The following is a 6,000-nucleotide window of genomic DNA, read 5'->3' as shown; positions in this document are numbered from 1 at the left end:
TCCTGCATTCGGATTTTCATCAACACTTGCAACGTCTTCGTTCAAATTAATTGGCTCGCCTCCATCTTCAATAACAACGGTCTCACGTTGTTTATTTCTTGTACCTATAGCAATGGGATTGGGATTAAGCCACTTTGACTTGTCCTTCAAATTCCACGCTTGATAACTACAAAGCTTTTTTGTATTCTCGTCGATATATTGTTGATCACACCGCATACGAAAATCATTTTCGTTATCTTCGCTTTGCCAATATTTCTTTAAACGACACACGATCCCATTATACTTTTGACAATCAGCATTCAATTTCGTCCACTTAACTTCGACCGAAAACGCGTTGGACATTTGACTTTGACCGAAAATGCCGACCGCTGACTCCGGTTTAACGTTGGTCCGGAGTCGTGCAACCCGCCGTCTTCGACGTTATAATGCCAAAACGGTGAAAAAAATAAACGACTCCGTGTGCTCTTATACAAGAGATGTGTAGCTGTACGTCTAATGAAAAAGATGTGTTTGACCATTAACGCACAATAAGTAGTGACGTTTAAATATTGATGTTTTTTTTTGTTTGTTAGAATAACACATACTCATATAGAAACGAGAACATTTTTCAAAAGAAAACGAACTCCACCAAAAGATATAACTCGAGGATGAAACAAGCATATGGATGGTTACGGGTCAGAATTGAGCCGGGCATAAGTAATGTCAGACCCAAACCCGATTAAGAAACCTCGTCCCAAACCAGGACTCATACCCGACGAGTCCCCTTTTACTTACTAACTGTCAGATTATCAGGTTTTTCCACTGGTAAACGGAGACCCGGTTAGTCAAATCCAAACATAGAGAAAAGGTATATTAGTTTTTTTCTGAAAATATTATGCTAATTGCATTTTCAATTTCTTACGTGGCACTTCAAAAGCCCTTTTTGTTTGTAAGACCATTTGTAGTGGGAGTTGGTGTTGTGAGTTCGTGTTGTGCACTTTTTGCACTTTTTTGATGACTAGGACGTGTTGTGTTGTTGAGTGGAGTAGTGGTAGGGATGGCAATGGATATCCGATCTATCGGATCTCCATCCGATCCGATCCATTTAGATGGATATGGATGATCTAAACGGATGATAAATGGATATGGATATGGATATGGATGATGTGAAAATTTAGTGGATCGGGTATGGATGACAATTTATCATCCATGGATATATCCATTTACCATCCGAAATACATATATACATATAAATATATACATATTTACTTAAAAATAAGCATATATATTTATATATCCTTATATATGTACACTATAAACTATTAAAATGATATCTTAAAATATAGATTGTGAATATACAACTACATGAATAGTATTAAATTCACATATCTTACTTATATTATATATTTTTGTTAAAAATATTTAGATGATTTCATTTCATAATAGGAATATTTTCAGAAAAACTTAACATCCAACGGATACCCGATAACCCGCTTAATTCAACGGATATGGATATGGATGGATGAATTATATTTAAATGGATATGGATATGGATATGGATATGGATTTTAAAAATTAAATGGATATGGATATAGGCGCACCCGATCCATATCCGATCCATTGCCATCCCTAAGTAGTGGTGGTGTTGTGAGTTGATGTTGTGTTAGTGGAATGCTGATGTGGCATTTAATTTTGAATTTTTCTGTTTTATTTATTTGTTTTATTTTATTTTTATTGTTAAAAATAAAAATAAAAAATTGTTAAAAATTAAAAACACATAAAATTAATAACATTAAATAAAATAAAGTACATAATTAAAAATACAAAATAAAAAAAATACATAAATTAAATACTTAATATTAAAAGATCAAATAACATAAAGTGAATCTAGTCATCCGGGTTAACGTCGATGTCCAAGTTGTCTTTCATCTGCTTACGAACCAATTTTTTGAGTTTTTGAAGACGTATCACGTCTTCAGGTTCTTCCATCTGAGCCGATAATCTCCCCAACACATCAATTTGTGTGAGCGCGGTTTGCATAGTGCAAAACTGCTTGAAGCTCCCGATCGCACTTGTCTTTTCTTGAACCACAATTACCCATTGGTCCATAAACTCTTCCGTCCTCGACGTACTTGAACTTTTACCACGAGATGACGCTCCTGCGTCCGACGAAGCCGACTGTTTTTGGGCTTTCTTTGCTCTATCACGTCCCATTGGACATTGCATCGGAACTTCCCCAAACAACCCGGCCTCATCAAAGTCTTGACTGAGGCTATCGGGTCTCCTTGAGTTCCACATACACCCGTAGTATCCACGTGATAATCATCTTGATGCTGAGCTCTAGCAGTTGGATCATTTGGCACGATCCACTTCGGATGTTGTATCAAGAAAAAAAAGGCATCCTTGTTAGCAAAAGTCTTCCCGTATGTATCAAAATAAGATTGCATCGCAGCTTTGTAAACGTCTTCATCATTTGCTCCACTACGCCAATTATCTTTAATATCCTTATAATATGGCAAAAACTCCGTACATGACTTGTTTAAATCTCGCCACTTTGAAGATAAAGAATCTTCGTTTCGTACCCATCCAAACTCGTTATTATTAAACTTCTCCATTGTTGTGCCCCAAAAACTTTGGCGCTTTTGTGATCTCCCAACAATATGATTTTCCGAAGTATCACAAAAACATTCCGCTAACCACTCAAGCTCTTTTTGCGACCACCCTCTTGCGTTCTTTTTGCTTGATTCTTCTCCCGCTTTCCCTATAAATATTAACATATTACATTAACATATATAATATATAATAAATACGAATATATATATATATATATATATATATATATATATATATATATATATATATATATATATATATATATATATATATATATATATATATATATATATATAGTACAGTAGGTATATAGATATAATAAATATATAAATGATAATTATATATATATATATATATATATATATATATATATAATAAATTAATATATAATAAAAATATATATATATATGTGATGACCCGGAAATTTCTGACCAAATTTAAACTTTATCTTTAAATGATTTAATATTTTCGACACGATAAGCAAAGTTTGTAATGTTGAGTCTCAAGTTTTGGAACTATATTCATGTAATCAATTATTCTTTGACTATTCTCGAAGATTCACGAACAATATATATATATAACTTAATGTGTGTATATATATATATATATTGTTGTTATGCGAGGTGTATATAAAATAGCTTTATATTTTACATGGAAATACTATTAAATACGATACAATTTTACACAAGATATTTATTTATTTATTGAATGGATATACTTAAACCTTGCTACAACACTTATAGGCAGTGTACCTAATCGTACAGTAGTGTAGTTTTTAGTAAGTCCGGTTCGTTCCACAGGGAATCTTTTTCACAAAGCTTAACGCTATATTAGTTTAAATTTATAAAAATACAAATATATATATAAGTAATATTATTACTATAAAGGGGGGTTTTTACCGTTTAATGACCGGTTTGTCGATTTTAAAAATTTAGTTGCAGTTAAAACAAAATATTAAATAAATAAAAGACTTAATTTAAAGCGTAAAGTAAATAACGATAATGAAATTGCGAATAATAAAAGTGCGATAAAATAAACTTGCGATAATTAAAAAGTACGATAATTAAAAGTGCAATTAAATACAATAATAATAAATAAAAATGCGATAATTAGAAGTGCAATTAAATATAAAATAAAGGAAATTAAATATGAAATAAAAGAATTATGCTTATTTAAACTTCCGTAATCATGATGTTTGACGTGTTGATTTTAGTTTTATGCCCATGGGTTAATTGTCCTTTGTCCTGGATTATTTAATATGTCCGTCTGGTTTTTGTCTATAACAGTCCATCAGTCATAAATATAAAGTGCGAGTGTCCTCGTCAAATTATCCTTATACTCGAAGTTTAAATATTCCAACTAATTGGGGACTTAAACTGTAACAAGATTTTAATACTTTGTTTAATAATTACACCAGGATGTCGACCGAGTGTAACCCAAGGTTTTAATACTTTGTTATCAATTATGCCAAGTGTCCTTGTACATAATTTCACCCCTGTTTTTGTAGTGACCCGAACTTTTCCTTGTTTATATATATTAATTGAGATTGATATTTACATGATTAAATGTTTCCAACATGTTAAGCAATCAAACTTGTTAAGACTTGATTAATTGAAATATGTTTCATATAGACAATTGACCACCCAAGTTGACCGGTGATTCACGAACGTTAAAACTTGTAAAAACTATATGATGACATATATATGGATATATATATAGTTAACATGATACTATGATAAGTAAACATATCATTAAGTATATTAACAATGAACTACATATGTAAAAACAAGACTACTAACTTAATGATTTTTAAACGAGACATATATGTAACGATTATCGTTGTAAAGACATTTAATGTATATATATCATATTAAGAGATATTCATACATGATAATATCATGATAATATAATAATTTAAAATCTCATTTGATATTATAAACATTGGGTTAACAACATTTAACAAGATCGTTAACCTAAAGGTTTCAAAACAACACTTACATGTAACGACTAACGATGACTTAACGACTCAGTTAAAATGTATATACATGTAGTGTTTTAATATGTATTTATACACTTTTGAAAGACTTCAATACACTTATCAAAATACTTCTACTTAACAAAAATGCTTACAATTACATCCTCGTTCAGTTTCATCAACAATTCTACTCGTATGCACCCGTATTCGTACTCGTACAATACACAGCTTTTATGTAGTGACCCGAACTTTTCCATGTTTATATATATTAATTGAGATTGATATTTACATGATTAAATGTTTCCAACATGTTAAGCAATCAAACTTGTTAAGACTTGATTAATTGAAATATGTTTCATATAGACAATTGACCACCCAAGTTGACCGGTGATTCACGAACGTTAAAACTTGTAAAAACTATATGATATATATATATATATATATATATATATATATATATATATATATATATATATATATATATATATATATATATATATATATATATATATATATAGTTAACATGATACTATGATAAGTAAACATATCATTAAGTATATTAACAATGAACTACATATGTAAAAACAAGACTACTAACTTAATGATTTTTAAACGAGACATATATGTAACGATTATCGTTGTAAAGACATTTAATGTATATATATCATATTGATGCGGTAGCGGAGTGTATACGAAATAGTATTATTTTTGTTACGAAATACTATTAAATACGATACAATTTTACACAAGATATTTATTTATTTATAGAATGGATATACTTAAACCTTGCTACAACACTTATAGGCAGTGTACCTAATCATACAGTAGTGTAGTTTTTAGTAAGTCCGGTTCGTTCCATAGGGAATCTTTTTTAAACAAAGCTCAACGCTATATTAGTTTACTTTTATAAAAATACAAATATATATATAAGTAATATTATTATTATAAAGGGGGGTTTTTACCGTTTAATGACCGGTTTGTCGATTTTAAAACTTTAGTCGCAGTTAAAACCAAATGTAAAATATTAAAAATAAATACAAGACTTAAATTAAAGCATGAAGTAAATAACGATAAATGAAATTGCGAATAATAAAAGTGCGATAAAATAAACTTGCGATAATTAAAAAGTACGATAATTAAAAGTGCGATTAAATACAATAACAATAAAAATGCGATAATTAGAAGTGCAATTAAATATAAAATAAAGGAAATTAAATATGAAATAAAAGAATTATGCTTATTTAAACTTCCGTAATCATGATGTTTGGCGTGTTGATTTTAGTTTTATGCCCATGGGTTAATTGTCCTTTGTCCTGGATTATTTAATATGTCCGTCTGGTTTTTGTCCATAACAGTCCATCAGTCATAAATATAAAGTGCGAGTGTCCTCGTCAAATTATCCTTATACCCGAAGTTAAATATTCCAACTAATT

This window comes from Rutidosis leptorrhynchoides, chromosome 1, assembly GCF_046630445.1.
Source record: "Rutidosis leptorrhynchoides isolate AG116_Rl617_1_P2 chromosome 1, CSIRO_AGI_Rlap_v1, whole genome shotgun sequence".
Classification (NCBI taxonomy): Eukaryota; Viridiplantae; Streptophyta; class Magnoliopsida; order Asterales; family Asteraceae; genus Rutidosis; species Rutidosis leptorrhynchoides.
The sequence above is the reverse complement of the archived record's forward strand: the minus strand, read 5'-3'. Positions refer to the sequence as shown.